Source organism: Globicephala melas, chromosome X (genome assembly GCF_963455315.2).
Source record: "Globicephala melas chromosome X, mGloMel1.2, whole genome shotgun sequence".
Taxonomy (NCBI): domain Eukaryota; kingdom Metazoa; phylum Chordata; class Mammalia; order Artiodactyla; family Delphinidae; genus Globicephala; species Globicephala melas.
Window position 1 is genome coordinate 115802070 of NC_083335.1, and position 20743 is coordinate 115822812.

The 20743-nt window shown below is 41.8% G+C and overlaps 1 protein-coding gene across 4 annotated transcripts in view; it reads right to left on the reverse strand.

Moving 5' to 3' along the window:
• FRMPD4 (FERM and PDZ domain containing 4) overlaps window positions 1-17757 on the reverse strand; it is a 797331-nt gene extending 779574 nt beyond the window's left edge. For all 4 annotated transcript variants that reach the window (XM_060292295.1, XM_060292298.1, XM_060292294.1 and 1 more), the window contains exon 1: window positions 17491-17757. The gene's annotated coding sequence lies outside the window, so the exon portion shown is untranslated. The remainder of the gene's footprint in view (window positions 1-17490) is intronic.
• Window positions 17758-20743: the final 2986 nt, after the last annotated feature.

The following is a 20743-nucleotide window of genomic DNA, read 5'->3' on the forward strand; positions in this document are numbered from 1 at the left end:
AGGATTAAGAAGCAGTTGGACTCATGGTTATAGTGTATTACAGTAATCACTAAGGGGAAAAGACCCAGCAGGAGGAGTCTGAAGGAATCCATGTCCAGATTTCCTCCATTCTCTCGCTGGCACCAGAAAGGAATGTGTTTCTTTCTCTAGCAATGAGATGCAGCAGCAGATATGCAGCGTTCTGCCCAGTGAGGCCTGCTTGAGACTCAGAGTCCAGAGTTTATATTCGGGGTTTGTCACTTAGGCATACTGACCTTCTACAACTGCCGAACTTCCAGATTCCCAGAAGGAAGCAGGTGTTTAGTGGCCCAGATCGGCAAAACAACCTATTGCTTAGAGACTGTTTCAAAGGCAAAGTTCCCAGGTACCAGCCGAGGGCCAACCTTGTAAAGAAGGCCATTTAAAGATAGCAGCCTCAGGCCTGCTATGTTAACTCTTCCCTGCACACATCGCAAGTGATAAACTGGGAAAATAGGGCAGAAGTTACAGGAAAGGAGAGTAATCAGAATTGGCGAAAGCAGAGAAAGGAGAAAGTGGTTGAAAGGAAGAGAGAAACTGCGATAAAGGGAGGGCAAGGAAAGAAGACAGGAAAAGGAAGAAGGAAGGCAGACAGAAGAGAAAGACATCACCTAGCTGACCCAAGCTGACCTTTCCTCTGGCCACCTGATCCTCTAGTACCCTTGCTCAGTGCCACTCCTCCCAACGCTCCACCTCACACTCCACTTCCTGTGATGCCACGTCGGACACGCCTGGTTTTCATCCGCTCTGTTTATATACATATCTGTTCCCCTGGTCATGCTGCCTTGGAGTAATCTGGCTGTTTTGATAAGGAGAGAGGAGAAGGGATGGGGAGGGAAAGCCCAACAGTGATGAAATACTTCTGAGTGTATTTTAAATTACAGTGGCCTCCTTGACTTTTGAGAAGTCCTTGGTTACCTCTCTCATTTAAACATCCAGAGCAAGTTTTTTTTTTTTTAAGTTGAAAGATTCTAGGGTTTTATTCTTCCAACCTTCCCTTTTTTGACTTTCTTTTTTTAAAAAAAATATTTATTTATTTATTTGGTTGTGCCGGGTCTTAGTTGTGGCATGCGCTCTTTGTTGCCGTGTGCGGGATCTTTAGCTGTGGCATGCGAACTCTTAGTTGCGGCATGTGGGATCTAGTTCTCTGACCAGGTATCAAATCCAGACCCCCCTGCATTGGGAGCGTGGAGTCTTAGCCACTGGACCACCAGGGAAGTACCCCTTTTTTGACTTTCTGAGTTCATGAAAAGGAAAAGAAGATAAAGGAACTATTCTTGCTTTAGTGCTTTTGTAATTGAAAAATATGCCAGATCCTTTTCTCCTTTTCTCACATTCCGTAGTTTAAAAATTGCTGTCAGACTAAGGCTTTGCCAAGTTCCAACCCCAAGTGAAATCTTACCAAGAAAACTGAAAGATGTATAAAAAGCAGATGGGTTATAGGTATAATCATACAGCCTACGCATGTGTTATGGTTTTTTAAACAAGCTCATCTCTCTTGTGTTAAACATATAATATTAGTTATAATTATGTTTATGTACTGAAATATATATCCTTTTATTGTTCCATTTTCTTATAATCAGGAAGGTTTCACTTTTGTAAAAAGACGTATATATTCACCTGGATAAAATCAGACACTCTAGATAAGAGAAGAAATTAGGAGGAACATGACAGCTTCCCATCTTCAGTTGCCTAGAAGTCTATCACATAAAAGGGGAAGATATTTTCACAACTGCAGATAATGGCAGCTGAACAAATACAAGATAATTTGCATCAGGCATAGTAACCTCACTTAAGGAAAACCTTGATATCACTTAGAGCCTTCTAAAAATAGAATGGGCTGCCTCATTCAGTAATTGTCAAGTGAGGGGCATTGCCACTGAAGGAGCTCATGACTGGAGCCCTCATGCTGGTGAGACTCTGAGAAATCAGTGGAGAGCCCATGGAAGGACTGGATGGAAGAGTGAATGTTCCCACAAAGTCCAAAGACATAGATTGAAGTGGGAGCCTGGGCAACTTTATTGACATGGTGTAGATTCCAAAAGCCTTGTTGAGGATGGGCCAGGGGCCAAATAAAACTGAAGAGGTCTGAAGCTAAAGTTTAGCACAGACGCAGAAGGGAATTCTAACTGGATGGAGAGAACTTAAAGGTGAGCCAAGAGAGGTACACTAGTTAGGTTAGGCTAGACTATGTGGAGGTAACAAATTAACCTGGAATCTCACTGGCTTAACACAACAAAGTTTATCTCTTGCTCAAACTATATGTCCCAATGCAGGCGGGTAGGGAGTTCTGTTCCACACATTCATTCTGGGGTCCAAGCTCACAGAAATCTGGTGCCTTGTAGCTGCTTCATCTGGACCATAGAGGCTCCAAGTTTTCTGAACATAAGGAACAGAAGAAGGCCGCGGCACACAGACTCTTAAATGACTCAAACCTATAGTGAGGCTTCACCTCTTCTCTTATTCCCATTGGCCAGGGCTCAGTCACAGGCCCCAGCTTAACTACGAGAGAGGCTAGGAAATACAGGCGAGGAAATGGATAGTCAGTGTTGTAGGAGGGTGCACCACTCAAAGCCGAGAGAGAACTCCGTGTCCAGGCAGAGGTGCCACAGACATCTTTTATTCCAGCTTACTACCCTCTAAGGCCTTCCTTGTCCAGCTATTAAATATGTTCTGAACTTCTGACATGGTGAATTACCATTGTTTGAGCATTCAAACAGAAGCCAGGGCATGGTCAAAATCCAAAGCACTAACAACAGCACGTGTGAGCAAGGATGCGGAACGACGAGAACTCTCATCCATTGCTGATGGGAACGCAAAATGGTACAGGCACTTTGGAAGATATCTTGGCAGGTTCTTACTAAACCAAACATGCTCTCACTACGTGATCCAGCAATTGCACTCCTTGCTATTTACCCAAATACCAAACTTATGTCAACACAAAAACCTGCGCAGAGATGTTTATAGCAATTTTATTCATAATTGCCAAAACTTGGAATCCACCAAGATGTCCTCCAGTAGGTGAATGGATAAATAAACTGTGGTACATCCAGACAATGAATTATTATTTAGCACTAAACATAAACGAGCTTTCAAGCCATGAAAAGACATGGAGCAAACTCAAATTTGTATTACTAAGTGAAAAAAAGCCAATCAGAAAAGGCTACATACTGTATGATTCCAACTAGATGACACTCTGGAAAAGGCAAAACTATAGAGAAAGTAAAACGATCAGTGGTTGTCAAGGGTTATGGCGAGAAAGAGATAAACAGGCAGAGCACAGAGGATTTTTAGGACAGTGAAACTTGTATATGATACTACAATAGCGGGGATGCACGTCATATATTTGTCAAAACCCATGGAGTGTGCAACACCAAGAATGAACCCTGATGTAAACTATGGACTTTGGGTGATAACGAGGCATCAATGTAGATTCATCAGCCGCAACAAATGTACCACTGTAGTGCAGGATGTTGATAATGGGGGAGGCTGTTCAAATGGCAGGGGGCCTATGGGAATTCTCTGCACTTTCTGCTCAATTTCGCTGTGAATCTACAATGGCTCGAAAAAATAAAGCTTATTAATTAAAAAAAAAAAAAAGGTAGGGACGCTCCACTTCAATACGGCAGTAGAAGGATGCATTTATTTGGTAGGAAGTGAATCAGATGACCTATTAAAGTCCCTTCTAACCCTGAGGTTCCCTGATTTCTATGCTGTGATGTTGGGAGACCACTGACTCTTAGGACAGAAAAGGATTTTAAAAGTCATCAGACGGATGAATTCTTTTCTCTTCAGCATGACTGCTGAAAGGCATCTAGTCTAGGTTGGAAGATCTTCAGAGAATGGAAATTGGGTGCCTCTTTGATTAACTCTTTCAATACTTCATTGAATCACTTTGTCTGAGAGTCATCCTTGCATTGAGATGGTCTGTCTCTCCATAGTTCCCACCCTTTAGAAATAAGCAGGGAAATCAGAAAGGCAGCGGTGGGTGTCTGGAGGTACCAGTAAATGCGAAGCCCTTGCCATAGAGGTGGGCACTGGGAGAGAATGAGGCAGGGATCAGGGACAAGCAGACAGAACCAAAATGGACAGCAAGCCAGGCTCACAGTAAGGAGGGCAAAGGCAGGGGCTCAGCTTAGGTGCTCATGAGGTTATCACTGTGCAGAGCCAGAGGCAAACTTGGGCAAAGAGCCCATTCATTTGTTTTTGCCAGAGTTATCATCCTCTTGGTAAATATTGAGTTTATACATTCCTAAATCGTACCTTCCCCAAAACGTTCTCCTAAACTGTTTGCGGATAGAAAGATCTATCTTCTAAAGAGTTCACAGCCTTCTTTAGGAAATACAAAAGAATTTTGCTAAATTAAGTGGATACTTCTCATTCCTTATTTTGCTTCATATTCCTTAGGAATCTAATACTACTAAATACTCTTTCCTTGACACTTGCCCCTTCCTCGTCTTGACCTTCTTTACCTCTAGTCCATTTTCTCTCAGCCTCCTCCATTGGATTCTCTCCCTTCCGTTCCAATAGTGATGGTTTTCCCAAAGCCCAGCCCCAGCCTTGTTATATTACATAAAATACATTTGCTGGGCAATCTATCTACTCCCACATAGACTATATCTACACTCTTACGTTGATAAATTCCAAATGTATATCTCTCCCAGAGCCTCTCTCCTATGCTCTCACCTCTACCTGAACAGGCCGCAGATATATAAGAGTATGTGCGCTCCCAATGGATTCCACTGTCGTTCACTCCCCTCTTCATGCATTGCCAACTTAGTCTCCAAAGTTGGGAAACTAGAGGTCACCCTGTACTCTTCCCTCTCCATGAACTTCCATAATCTAGGCATGAAATCCCATCAAGTTTACCCCCGGGCAGCTCTAAAATCTGCCTCTTCCTTTACCAGTGACACGGTTCAGCATCTCTCCTTTGGACTACTGTAAGATTCTGCTTTGACTTCTACATTTTTTCATTATAATATATTATTGTTTCGGTACTTTTACAGTGAATGACACATTTCTTGGCTCAGTCTTACCCTGTCCCAGCCTAGCTCCCCACAAGCTACTAACTCAAACTATTACAGGTATTTGACCATCTAGTAGTCGCCTCAATATCTCCAGATAGTACGCTTTACGTCACAATTTCTTGGTTTATCAAAATCAAATTTCTATTAATTTTCTGCTACTGTAGATGAAGATTTAACCTACTTCCCTCACCCAAATTTCCAGTAGCCCTGCTTCCCCAAATTCTGCACATACCCACATATAAGGCAAGATTTTTCCTCAAAATAATCCCATCAAAAATGAAGTCCTTATTAAGCCTTTCATATGACAGGCAGTCTCTCAATTACTTAATTCTGAACAACAAAGTACTAGGTGGGGAAGACACATTAACCTGAAATGACCTCAGTCAAACTCAGTTTGAATGCTGACAGAGGTCACTTGACATGATGGGGGAAGGCAAATCGATTGAACACAGACTGAGTCATCATTTCTGGAGAAACGACTTCAAACTGCAGCTCTGGGTGCCACCGCATACAAGCCTTTTTTAAAAAGCAGCTTATTACAATAGATTAAATGCTTATGTCGTGGAGCTTACTACACATTAATGGGTACCCGTGAATTATGATAAAGTATCTATTGGCAGCATCAAGCTCAGATTCAAAAAGCGCTGCAAACAATAGGCGGCAAGCGGAACGCTGTTTTCAAGCAGCTCCAGCTAAAGGAGAAGTGAAGGTCCGTGTGCATTAGTGGGAGTTTGAACAAAAAATGGATCATGAAATGTGAGCATAAAAAAGAGTCATTTGGGGGGAATTCCCCAGCGGTCCAGTGGTTAAGACTTGGCGCTTTCACTGCCAGGGCCCAGGTTTGATCCCTGGTCGGAGAACTAAGATCCCGCAAGCTGCGCTGTGCGGCCAAACAAAAAAAGAAAGAAAAAAAGCCATTTTGTAAAACGATATATTTGATATAACATGAGGTTTAAAATATGTATTTAAAATATGTATTTATATAATTAAAGTTTAACTGAAATATGATAGGTAGACATTTGGCCATTTTGACTCTTTCCCTAAATATCATATCTTCAAGTTGAAAAAACAGAAGTTGTATTCAACTTTCTCACTTAGGAAAATGATCGTTTCACTTATATTCAGGGTCCACTTAGAGTTGGGGATATATTCTCCTATATTATATTCTGCTGTATCATAATTACACCGTCAGACTGAGATCTCCATTGATATGTGTGTGTAGTTCATATTCCCTCCCCCAAAGGCAATGTCTCCTGGCTCTTCACTCTGTCAGGGGAAGCAGTAATGTTCTCTCTTTTCCTTCCACTACTCCTTTCCCGTCCCCGCCAACCTGATTCCGTAACAAAACTTGTCTGTGATTTGTCCAGCCAGTCACAAACTGTTGGCCCCGGAGTGAAAAATGACATAGCTGTGTTTTGTTTGATTCAAATAGCAATTTATCAATTAAACTCATGTCCCTGTATTTTAAACTGAGAGATTTCCCCTATAATGGAAGTACTGTTTTCTTAATATTGCTTTGGGGCTTTACTCTTATGCCTTCTCAGTTACATGACCTTCACCCTAGAATGCTCAGTCATCCAGGTGCCTGGAGAGAAACCAGAATCCATTTCAAAGGAAATTCGAAGAGAAAATCCAAGGGAATATTCATCTTCTGATCTTCAAGAATAGGCTTAAGAAGGAGGACAGAAATCCTTTAAAACTAGCTCTTTTCTTAAGAGAGGATTTTCTAGATTACTTAAGTCCCTCTTAAGTTTGCCAAGGGACAAGCTTCGAGGACCCAGCCTCATAGATTTCTACAGTAGCCTGACAAGAGGTGGTCCTCCCATCTCTGCCAGGTGGGCACAAACTATGATAGCCTGTTACATACCATACAGCCTAGTTTGACTTGGACAGTCCCAGTTGACACTTGTCCAAGCATCCCATCCAGCTAGTGCCTCCTTTCATTCTCAAATGTGTCCCAGGTCAAATGATACATTTTATGGTCATCCTAATTATATTGGAAGTTAAGGGAAAGTCCTCTGTGATGGTTAATTTTATGTGTCAACTTGACTGGGCCATGGGGTGCCCAGGTATTTGATCAAACGTTATTCTCAGTGTTTCTGTGGGAGTGTTTTTACATGAGACTAACATTGAAACTGGTAGTAAAGCAGATTGTCCTCCCTAATGAGGTTGGGCCTCATCCAATCAGTTGGAGGCCTGCATAGAACAAAAAGGCTGACTCTCCCCCGAGTAGGAGAGAAATCTTTTCCCCTGAAGGCTTTCAAACTAGGACACTGGCTTTTTCCTGCCTTTGGATTCAAACTGAAACATCAGCTCTTCCTGGGTCTTGAGCCTCCTGGCCTTCAGATTGGCACTCCACCATTGGCTCTCAGGCCTTCAGACTCAGACACGAACTACATCACTGGTTGTCCTGGTTGAGCCCTGCCAACTCACACTACAGATCTTGGGGCTGGTCAGCCTGCATAATTGGGTGAGCCATTCTTCCTTATAGTAACTACCTTGGTACACACACACACACACACACACACACACACACACACACACACACATCCTACGGGGGTTCTGTTTCTCTGGAGAACCCTAACCAGTATGCCCTCCTCTCTTCTGATTTGAGGAACTGTGAGAAGGAGAGAGAAGAAAAAGCAGGGGAGCAAAGTGGGCAGTTGGCTGTCCTGATTTCTTCTCTTTAGCCTATGCCTGGCAAAGGAGAGACGTGATGGACAAATTGCAGAGAATAAAGAGGATCTGGGACTCTGAGATGAAGCTTCCTCATACTACTCTGCAGTGCAATCATATCACGTGGACTGACAACCAAGTCGTGCAAAAGGAGACCCTAAAAGCTAGCTTGCTCAAGTTACCCTGGGTTCCACTATGGAAAGTAATTGAGTTTCTAGACGTAGAGTTTGTAACGGTCATAGGAGGGGTAAGGTGGCATCCACTGAAGATTCTATAGCAGACCACTTGACTCAGGGTTGCTATGGTCTGAATGTTTGTGTTCCCCTAAAATTCATATGCTGAAATCCTAACCCCCCAACATAGATGATGGTATTTGTAGGTAGGACCTTTGGGAGATGATTAGATCAGAAGAGTGGAGCCCTCATGAATGGGATTAGTGCTCTTACAAAAGAGACCCCACAGGTCTCCCTAGCCCCTTCCATCAGGTGAGGACACAAGAATTCTGTGACCCAGAAGAGGGAACTCATCTGACCATGCGGGCACCCTGATCTTGGACTTCCAGCCTCTAGAACTGTGAGAAATAAACTTTTGTTGTTATAAGCTACCAAGTCTGTAGTACAGTCATCCCTTGGTATCCACAGGTTCTGCATCTGGAACCCATGGACACAGAGGGTCAACTGCATTTTGTTATAGCAGCCCAAATGGAGTAAGACAGGCTCAAGTGGAAGTCAGGGTCAGATCTCAGAGGAGTCTAAAGTGACAAGAGAGGTAGGGCTGAGGTCAAAGCAACCAGAGCAACACAGGACCCTCACAAAGCCAAGAGTGGCCTGATCACAAGTTTGTCCATTAAAGACGTGAGTCAGAAATGCCAGCCAAGCTAGCAGCACCCAAGTGGACAAATGACATTGCTTTAGGAGCTCAGAAGAAGATCCAAAGAGCCCAACTTTTCCCGTCTACAAGGAGGTCACAAAAGCAACACCCTACCCCACATACCTCAATGCTCTTCTAGGGAGAAAAACAAAAGACTGAGTATTTTGGTATTAGTTTGAACCATATTATTTGGCAATTTTCAACCATTTGTAACCTGCAAAATATGAAAATAGCATATATTTCAAACTGTATAAAAAGCATACAACTCAATAATAAAAAGACAGATAATCCAATTTTTTAAATAGGTAAAGGATTTAAATAGACATTTCTCCAAAGTAGATATACAAATGGCCAATAAGCACACAAAAAGAAGTTCAACGCTATTAGTCATTAAGGAAATAAAAATCAAAACCACCATAAGATACCACTTCACACCCACTAGGATGGCTAGAATCAAAAAGGCAGACAATAACAAGAGTTGGCAAGAAGGTGGAGAAACTGTAACCCTCATACACTGCTGATGAGAATGTAAATTGGTGCAGCCACTTTGGAGAACAGTTTGGCAGTTGCTCCAAAAGTTAAAGACAAAGTTCCCATACAACCCACAAATTTTACTCCTAGGTAAGTACCTAAGAGAAGTGAAAACATATGTTCACATATAGACTTGTACACAGATGTTCATAGCAGCATTATCCATAATAGCCCCAAAGTGGAAACAACCCAAATGTCCATCAACTGGTGGATAAACAAAATGTGGTCTATCTATACAATGGAATATTATGCAGACATAAAAAGGGATGAAGTATTAATACATGTAACACGTGGATAAACCCTAGAAACATTATACCAAGTGAAAGAAGCCAGTCACAAAGAGCCACATATTGTATGATTCCATTTATATGAAATGTCTGGAGTAGGTAAATCCACAGGGACCAAAAGTAGATTAGTGGTTGCCAGAGGCTGGGGGGAGGGGAGTGACCCCTAATGGATATGAATTTTGTTTTTCAGGTGACAAATTGTTCTGGAGCTAGATAGTGGCAATTGCTGTACAACTTTGTGAATATACTAAAAACTACTGAATTGTAAACTTTCAAAGGGTGAATATTATGGTATTTGAATTATACCTTAATGATTTAAAAAAGAAGAAAGCAACATTTTCCAAATTTTCAGAGTGAACTAACACTTATACAAGTTTGACTTTTAGATGTTGGTGGTGTTTTCTTGTGTTTTTCCTCTAACCACCAGAAGGGAGATTGGGAGAGGTCGTAATTACAGACTGAATTAAGAAATGAGATTCTTTGCTTCCTATCTATATTGTGGTATGAAAAAATTTTTCTGACCCCACGATATGCATAAAGATCTAGCTTTCTGATTCTCTTGAAATTTTTTTTTTAATCTAGTAACAGCGGGCTGGCAATCCTGTATGAAAACAGGCCTCTCAGTTCAATAGCAGTAGGAGTGGCCCACTTTACTATTTTATTTTATTTTTTTCATTGAAGTATACTTGATTTACAATGTTGTGTTAATTTCTGCTGTACAGCAGTGACTCAGTTTTATACATATATACATTCCTTTTTTCATATTCTTTTCCATTATGGTTTATCCCAAGAGATTGGATATAGTTCCCTGTGCTACACAGTAGGACCTTATTGTTTATCCATTCTAAATGTAATAGTTTGCATCTACCAACCCCCAATTCCCAGTCCATCCCTCTCCCTCCTCCCCTCCCCTGTGGCAACCTCAAGTGTGATCTCTATGTCTGTGAGTCTGTTTCTATTTTGTAGATAGGTTCATTTGTGCCATATTTTAGATTCCACATACAAGTGATATGGTATTTGTCTTTCTCTTTCTGACTTCCCTAACTTAGTATGATAATCTCTAGTTGCATTCATGTTGCTACAACTGGCGTTATTTTTTCTTTTAATGGCTGAGTAGTATTCCCTTGTATATATACACCACATCTTCTTTTTTTTTTTTAAAAAACATCGTTATTGGAGTATAATTGCTTTACAATGGTGTGTTAGTTTCTGCTTTATAACAAAGTGAGTCAGTTATACATATACATATGTTCCCATATCTCTTCCCTCTTGCATCTCCCTCCCTCCCACCCTCCCTATCCCACCCCTCTAGGTGGTCACAAAGCACTGAGCTGATCTCCCTGTGCTATGTGGCTGCTTCCCACTAGCTATCTATTTTACGTTTGGTAGTGTATATATGTCCATGCCACTCTCTCGCTTTGTCACAGCTTACCCTTCCCCACATCCTCAAGTCCATTCTCTAGCAGGTCTGTGTCTTTATTCCCGTCTTACCCCTAGGTTCTTCATGACCTTTTTTTCCCCCTTAGATTCCATATATATGTGTTAGCATACGGTATTTGTTTTTCTCTTTCTGACTTACTTCACTCTGTATGACAGACTCTAGGTCCATCCACCTCGCTACAAATAACTCAATTTCATTTCTTTTTATGGCTGAGTAATATGCCATTGTATATATGTACCCCATCTTCTTATATCTGTTCATCTGTCAATGGACATTTAGGGTGTTTCCGTGTCTTGGCTATTGTGAATAGTGCTGCTATGAACATAGGGGCGCACGTATCTTTTTGAAGTATAGTTTTCTCCGGATATATGCCCAGGAGTGGGATTGCTGGATCAAATGGTAGCTCTACTGTTAGTTTTCTGAGGAACCTCCATACTGTTCTCCATAGTAGCAGTGGCCCACTTTAGATGGAGCACTCACTCTCCAGTTTGCCATGCCCCCTCCCCAACTGCTATCACTCACTCACATCACCTATCTAGTTCTGAATATATTTGAATTTGTGATTCCTGGTCAATGAGTCCATTCTAAAAGTTAAACATCAAGAAGCAGTGTTTATATTTGCTTCAGTTAGGAATGTGTGTAGCTGCAAATAACAAACACCTAAATAACAGTACCTTTAACAATTAGGGGTTTCTTTCTCTTATATTTCAAGATGACTGGAAGTGGGTAGTTGCTGAAGTTGGATCCAGAGCTCAGTGATAATAAGATCTCAATGTTGTAGACGCTACTAGCTGTCTCCCAAATATCTATTTTATCTTTTCTGAGTTACATGAACCTTGAGATTATTTGAAAGGACAGTGTAACAAGCTAAAAATGAAATTTTCTGTCTCCTTTACAACTAGGAGTATTTGAGAAAGGTCCTGGTCAGTGAGATGTAAGTAAAAGTTACTGAGGGGAACTTCCAGGAAGGCAATTTTAAGGGGTTAACACAGTTGGCATATGCCTTCATTTCTCTTTGCTGTTTCCCTTCTTTATGCCCAAAGTGAAACTATGATGGCTGGAGCACTGACAGCCATTTTGAGAACAGGAAGATCAGGATAACAAAGCACAAAGTCAAAAGAGCATGGGTCCCTGGTTAAATCATATAACCACCCGATAGACTTGCATTACCTACTCTAGACTTAATAAAACCATAATTTAAGCCATCCTTCTATGGGTTTTTATTACTAGCAGCTGAATGCAATTTCTGATTGATACACTGCCAGTGCATCTATAGCTCGTTTGGCCTTTTCATTAAAGTATTTAAATTGCTGCTGCCTTGCTCATGACAAGAATATGGAGAAGGGGGAAAGGGTCTGTCACAGGCACAGCTTTTGTGTTCACTGAAAGGCAGGGTAAGCACTGGGGCATTATTCAGACACCAAATGGGTATCTTATCCAGCTGTGGTTGAAATTACGAGCACACAAATTTTTCACTGAATATGTACTACTACACTTCCTATTAGGGAAGTTTTGCTAGTTAGGACAAAGATGGCATCTATGCAAAACATCCATTGGAACTCAGAGTATACCACTAATGCTCTAGTCCAGGTTCTTTGAATTCCACGTTCCCAACTACTCTGTGCTCTGGAATGACTCAATTTTCTCATCTATTTCCAAACTAAAGCAAAACATTCATTGCAACAGTACATAGATGCAAATGCACTAAAACCATGTGGCCATGAGTATTCAGTAAGATACAGACTCAACCAATTCACAATAACTAACATGTGGAAACAACCTAAATGTCCATAGACAATGGATAAAGAAAATGCGGCATACATATACAGTGGAGTATTAGCCATATAAAAATAAGGAAATCCTGTAACATGGGACCACAAGAATGAACGTGGAGGACATTATGCTAAGGGAAATAAGCCAGTCACAAAAGGACAAATATTATATGATTCCACTTACATGAAGAACTGAGAGTAGTCAAACTCATAGAAGCAGAGAGGAGAATGGTGATTGCCAGGGGCTGCCAGGAGGGGGAAACAAGGAGACGCTACTCAACGGATATAAAGTTTCAAATACTCAAGACGAATAAGTTCTAGAGCTCTGCTGTACAACACTGGCCCAGAGTTAACAATACTGTATCGTGCACTTAAAAACTTGTTAAGAAGGTAGATCTCATGTTAAATGTTCTTACTATAATAAAAAAAAGTTTTTACGTTAGATTCATCCAGATAACTGGAAAAATATGTACATGTGTATATATCAACATATAATTTCCATCTAAATGAAGACACAAAGTTTTAAATTCTTGTAGTAAATTCAACACACCCCAAGAACACATCTTTTTCCAGGTCCAGTTTAAGCCACACTGTCCTGAATAGTTAATGACCTCTCCCTTATATCTTTCTATGAAACTTGTATGTGCCTCTCTCGCTGTGCTTGTCATTTTGTAATATACTTCTTTGTTTTCTCATCTTTTCCTACTTGTCTGGGAGCCTTTCGAGGTCAGCAACTGCTCTTCTCTATTTCCTTACAGATAAATCTAATTACTTGACACTGGATAAATCTTCTAAAAATACTAGTTGCTTTGAATGAAGCTCTAGATAAACTCATCAGACTTTGAAGGAGGCCCATCAGTAAGACAAATCTGAAATTATCTGTACTTGCAATTTGTACAATACACAAAAAAGGAAAACCCATTAAAAAGTACTCAGATCTTAAGAACTTGACTTTGATGACCTGCAGAGAAGACCAAATACAGCATCTTTTTCTCCTTGACAGGTATTTGTTATTTATCCTTCCTATCAGGACTCATAGATTTTGTTCATCCTTCCTGTTCAATCAGCAACAAGAGGTATAATGATTGTGAAAGGTCCCTAATGTCTTTGGCGCCCCCCTCCCTGCCTCCTATTTTAGGGCAGAGTCGATGAGCTCATTGACAGAGAGGTTTGCCAGGCTCCGCATATGGTTTGTAATATAAATAGATCACATCTTATGCATATCAGCAAGACAGAGGAGGCTTGCCCTCCGCAAAGTCTGCTGAAATAGAAATTCTCACCAGAAAAGTAGGCAAGCCGTCTCTACTTTATACTTCTCAGGGAATTTAAGGGTGTGTTGTGTGAAGACTTCAATCTTTGGCAAATTTAGATGAATTCTGGACTATCCACAGATAAAATATGCCAAAACTAAAGATAAATAGTAACCCTGTTTCATTTCAGACTTCTCCCTATCATTGGGCGTTGTGACTGCATAGTTAAGATCCATTTATGTTCATGGCCTGGATTATAACCTATTGCATTAGCCTCAACATATATTGATTAGATTCTGTTTTGTCATTTATAAGTAAGACCCGATAATTGGGCTTACTCACGAGACAAGTCTCCGTTAAAATAAAAATAAATCTACAAGGTAAAAGTGACCAAAAACCCCAATGATTCTGAGCAACGCAACAGTCGTAAACAGGGCATGTTTTCAATCTATTTCAACATCTAATTATTTATTTTTAATACTTTTTATTTGAAATAGCTTAAGACTCATAAGAAGCTACAAAAATAATATAGAGGTCTGTGTACCCTGCACCCAGCTTCTCCGAGTGAGAACATCTTACATACCTTACATACATACCTTACATCCACAGCCAAGACCAGGTGATTGACAGATACAATACATTGACATTAACTCAGCTAATAATCTTATTTGGATTTCACTATGCACAAGGCACTGTTAGGCACTTTTATATAATAACTTCATGAGGTAAATTTATTATCTCCATTTTGGAGAAGGAAGACTTAAATAAAAAGGGAAAAGCAGACATTTCCCCTTCTTTTGGTCTTTAGTATCAGGCATGTGGCTGAGGCACTCCTGTCTAATGACATTCATTTCAATATGAGGGATTTATTTTTTTAACCTTTATATTGGGTCTTTATTAAGTCAGAGCTCTTCGATTCTCAAATGTATAAAGTTCACACGATCTAGATAACTAATGAGAACCTGCTGTACAGCACAGGGAACTCTACTTCCCTTTGCTGTACAGTAGAAACTAACACAACATTGTAAAACAACTCTATCCCAATTTCAAAAAAAAGTTCACACGATCTATTCACTTTTTTTTTTTTTATATTACCGTTAGGCATGAAGTGAGTGAAGAGATCACAAAGCAAAGAGGGTCCATCCTACAGCTCAGGATGGCAAAAGTCCGAGGTCTTAAGTCACTTTTGCTTTTCCTCAAAACCATAGCAACTCTATTTCTGTTCTTATTTTTCTCCTGCACCCAGACAATACTGTTTTTATCCTCTGAGGATTATTCTAAAAATAAAATGAGAAAGAAAAAGAAACACGTAAAGGTCTCTATCTTTGGTTTCTAAATGTTACTTTTAACCTCTTATTTATTTTAACCACCATTCCCTACCAGAAAACGCTCTGCCCGCTGCACTGTCTTCAGGCTCCACGCAGTTAGAAAATGCATGGCCTTAATGCTTCCTGTGCCCCTGGTCCTTCTACCACCACTGGGGGGGGGGGGCGGCGGGCATAAAGGAAATATGGTGGAGCTTGCTGGGCCTCCGCGCTGAGCTATGGGCCATTACTTCTTGTCTGATTTCCACCTCTGCCTTTCTGCAACCATTAGGCCAAGTCCAGCCTAAACAGTTGGGACCTCACATAGGAGTTTTTCTCCTACTTCCCTGGCCACTCCTTCTCGGTCTCTTTTCCCATTTCCTTCTCCACTTTCTGACCTCCAAAGCCAGAGTCCTTAGGGACCATCCTCAGCCTTTTCCCTAAAACACTGATTCTCTACCAAGGGTGATTTTCAGCCCAGGGGCCATTTGGCATTGTGTGCAGACAATTTTGGTTGCCACACCTGGGGGTGGGGTGGGAGGTGTGCTAATGGTATCTAGTGGGTAGAGGCCAGGGATGCTGCTAAACATCCTACAGTGTATATTATAGGACAGGACAGCCTCTGCAACAAAGAATTATCCCACCCCAAGTGTCAATAGTGCCCAGGTTATAAAGTCTTGCCCTAAAGATCTTACTCAATGCCACGCTATACCCAGATTCAGCCTATGTGCCGATAACTCCCAAATTTCAATCTCCAGTCCTGCCTTCTCCCCCACCTCCAGGTTCTTCTATGCAACTGCCTCCACTTATGTCTATTAGATGCCTCAAACTTAACTTGTTCACAACCGAACTTGCTGGCGTCCACAAACCTACTTCTCCCCTAGTCCACCCCGTACTGATGAAGGGACCATGCAAGTAGTCATCTTAGATCCAAATTCTGACTCTGCAGGCACACTCTGATTAGAATCAAAGAACAGTGGAGCTCTGAGGGATCGCATTCGGGAGATGAGGAGCGCAAGACCCAGAATTTTTGAGATGTCTCTAAACCTACACATTTAACTTGATGGTAGAGCCACAATGAGAACGACCGTTTCCTACAGCTTTGGGTCCAACTGACTTCCCCGGAGCTGACTTGGCTCCCTCGGGTGAAATACATAGCTTGGTTACGTTCTCTTCAATAGTCTCATAAGTCAACGTTAGTAAGCTTTATTTAGTGCAGGGTTCAGCAAACCACAGCCCATGGGCCGAACGTGGGCTGCCACCTGTTTTCGTATGGCCCATGAACAGAATGATTTTACCATTTTTAAATACTTGGGGGAAGAAATCCAAATAATAATAATGTATGACATATGAAAATGATATTAAAAACAAATTTTAGTGTCTGTGAATCAAGTGTGATTGAGACACAGACACGCCCATTCATTAATGTATTATCTATGGCTGCCTTAGTGCTATGAGAGCTGAATCGAGAAGTTGCAACACTCACTGTATGATGAGCAAAGCTGAAAATGCCCCGCCCGTTACAGAACAAGTTTAGTGACCCCGGTACATTGACAAGAGCCCACATTTGAGACTTAAAAACCAAACAAACAAACATGGATTTCAGTTTGGTCTCAGCTGGCAGTGTGATCTTTGAGTGTGATCCAATGTCCGTGAGCCTCATACTGAACAGGGATAGTAATACTTTCCTTGAAGGACTGTTTAGGAGTATTAGAAGTAATATGCCTGTAATAGTCTGGAGTATAGTAGGAGGAACTCAACAAATATTAGCAAAAATAATAATACTTATTCATATTATTATTATCACAAACTTTACCCTTCAAATTGTCCCCTTTGGTATGCTTTGAGAGATTTTGTGTCAAATGCCTTTCTCTGAAATCCAGGCAAATACACATTCCCATCACATTATGTTTTTTGACAGCAAACTGGAGGGAGGTTAATATCTTTATAATTCATATGTCATTGCTCCCAATCATGAATTCCCTGAGTAGTTAGTTTCCTGGAAAAATTGTCTCCTGAGTGATAAAGGTGACACTATCTGAAATAGGAAATCATCGTGACCTGCCCAATCCTCTTTCCAATTTTCTTATTCCAAGACTGTCAGAAAATAAGTTTAGTTAACAGAAAATGGGGAAACCAGCATTAAGTTAGTGAAGAACATGTAGAAACAGTCCCCAAACTCCCAGGACCCCACTCTTTCAGATTTCCTGGAGGGCACGGAGTATGGCCACAGAGGCAGAGATGGGCTGTGGTTTTTGACTGGCATCCCCACAGGCTTTCAGAGACAAGAGACAGGAGCATGCCTGACACTCACCTTGCCTGCGGCCGCCATCAGGACCACAACCTCAGCCCCGGCCACCTCCAGTCCTGCAGGAGATTCTGTCGTCCCTGGGGGCTTCTCGGCCTCAGGCTTGCCTCCTGGCTTACATCTCATTCCTGGAGTGGAAAAGAGGTCAAGTCTAGCTCTTTTTCTTTGTGTGACCCCATCCTTTCCCCCTCTTGCATCCTGCCATTTTCTCCTGCTCTCCAGGTACTTTGGGCTGAGCAAAGAGTCACTTCCAGCCTCCTTAGACTTCCTCTTCCTGCCGAGCTGCCCTTTCTATGGTACTTTCTGGGATGATCCAAATTGCTCATGAGTGACAAGACGTCATCTTGCTAATTAACATACGGCCTAATTATGGCAGTGTTACACTTTAGGAGACAGAATTAAAGTCTGAAGTGACCTAAGTAATTAAGAGAGGCAGACAGAGACAAATGAAAGCAGCAGCAATAACATGGGGGTCAGCCATGACTTGGCCACGTCCTGTGAGGCTGAGAACCACTGGCCAAGACTCAGGTGCACGGACACCTCGGGATCGGCTCCAAGCAGGTTGCTGTTGTAAAAAGAGAGCATCCCTATGTAGGGCAATATGGGATTTTCTTTCCTCCTCCCCCTCTTTATCCTTTCCTCCACCATCCCTGGCACCGAGGTGCCGCCTGATAAGACAGAGTAAATGAATCAGAAAAATGCACGCCCACAAAGCTGAATTTTCACACGCTGGTGTAGAAGAGACGGGACTGATAGCTTAACTGCTGTGCTGTGGCTGACGCTGCTAGTAAGTGCTCCCTACTCTGCTAGGAAATCTGGCCGAGAATTAGGACAAATGAGGACATGATGTGGGCATTCTGGCTTCCCCCAGAAGTTGACCTGCGGTCAAGAATGTAAGTACAAGTTGTTTATTTGGGAGGAGCTCTAGCAAGCACTGGCAGGGAGTAAGAAAATGAGACAGGGGAGGAAAAGAAGGCAATAAGAGGGGTGTTAACAAGCAAATCAGCCCTGCAGCTCAATCCAGCTGGGCAACTCGGGGAGACAGAGTAGAACAGAGGTCAGCCAACCTTTCCTGTAAAGGGCAGAGAGTAAATATTTTAGGCTCTGAGAGCCATGGAGCGTCTGTCACAATGACTAAATTCTGCCATTGTAGAAAAAATGCAGCCAGAGACAATACGTAAACGAGTGGGTATGGCTGTGTTCCAGTACAACATTATTTACAAAACCGGGCAGCCAACCCTACAGGCAGCTGTAGTTTGTCAACCCCTTGCTATAGCATAGTGTTTCTCAAACTCCTGTGGTGAAGGACGAATTTTTTTAAAATGTCCAATCCATTGCAAAACAAGACTTTTGTAAATGCAACAAATGAATCACTGAATAAATGAAATTTAAAAAACAGGCATACCAAGTACAGTCTTTTTTAATTATGAGAATCAAAAGACACAGAATACCTTGGTCCAGTTGTTTTAAACGTTTCTAAATGCTCACTCTGATGTTCTGCACCTAACTTATCACAGACAGGTCAGGCCCTTGATCTCAGCCAAGGCCATCACCACAGTTCACAGCACCGCTTGTGTCTTACCAGGTAAGGAGGCTGGGACTGTTATCCACTGACACTGCCCATCATTATCAAGGGCTGATCTCCGACACACTGACTCCTGGTCCTGCTAGCCTGTCTGGCAAAGGAACCAAGCACACTTCTGCAGTCTAAGAGGTCATGGGCAGAGCGTCGCTTCAGTGTGATAGAATAGAAAGATCATGGGCTTGGAAGGCAAAGGAATTGAGATAAAAGTCCTGATTCTGCCACTTAACTTCTCTGTTTCTACATTTCCTTGTCTGAAAAATGAGTATAATATGGTGAGGGTTGGGTTGAGCTTTGGGTTTTTTTTTAAAGACTTTATTTTTTTACAGTAGTTTCAGGTTCCCAGCAAAACTGAGAGTAAAGTACAAAGAATTCCCATATACTTCCTACCCCACACATGCATAGCCTTCCCGGTTATCAACATCCCCATAAGAGTGATACATTTGTTGCAGTGGATGAACCGACATGGACACATAATTACCCAGAGTCCATAGGGTTCACTCTTAGTGTTGTACATTCTGTGGGTTTTGACAAATGTATAATAATATGTATCTATCATTGTAGTACCATACAAAGTAATTTCACTGCCCTAAAAATCCTCTGCGCTCTGCCTGTTCATCCCTCCCGCCCCTCAACCCCTGGCAACCACTGCTTTTTTCACTGTCTCCATAGTTTTGCCTTTTCCAGAAGGTCGTATAGTTGGAATCATACATTATATAGCCTTTTCAGATTGGTTACTCTCACTTAGTAATATGCATTTAAGGTGTCTCCATGGCTTGGTAGCTCAGTTTTTATTAGCACTGAATATTCTACCATCTGGATGCACCACTGTTTATTTACCCATTCACCTTCTGAAGGACATCTTGGTTGCTTCCAAGTTTTGGCAATTATGAATTAAGCTGCTATAAACATCTGTGTGCAGGTTTTGGTGTAGACTTAAGTTTTCAACTTCTTTGTATAAATACCAAGGAACGCAATTACTGAACCATACGGTAAGAGTGCATTTAGTTTTGTAAGAAACCACCAAATCGTCTTCCAAAGTGGCTGCACCGTTACATTCCCACCAACAGTGAATGAGAGTTCCTGTTGCTCCACATCCTTGTCAGCACTTGGTATTTTGGCCATTCTAACACGTATGCAGTGACATCTCATTTTTGTTTTAGTTTGTATGTCCCTGATGATATATGATGCGGAGCGCCTTTTCATATGCTTACTTGCCATCTGTACGTGTTCTTTGGTGAAGTGGCCGTTAAAGTCTTTGGCCCATTTTTTATTTAATTAATTAATTTTATTTATTTTTGGCTGCGTTGGGTCTTCGTTGCTGCACGTGGGCTTTCTCTGGTTGCGGCGCACGGGCTTCTCACTGCGGTGGCTTCTCTCTTTGCAGAGCACGGGCTCTAGGGCGCGAGGGCTTCAGTAGTTGTGGCACACGGGCTCAGTAGCTGTGGCTCGCAGGTTCTAGAGCTCAGGCTTAGTAGTTATGGTGCACGGGCTTAGTCGCTCCACGGCATGTGGGATCTTCCTGGACCAGGACTCGAATCCGTGTCTCCTGCATTGGCAGGTGGATTCTTAACCACTGTGCCGCCAGGGAAGCCGTGGCCCCTTTTTTAAAGGGTTGTTTATTTTCTGATTACTGAGTTTTAAGAGTTCTTTGTATATTTTAGACAGCAGTCCTTT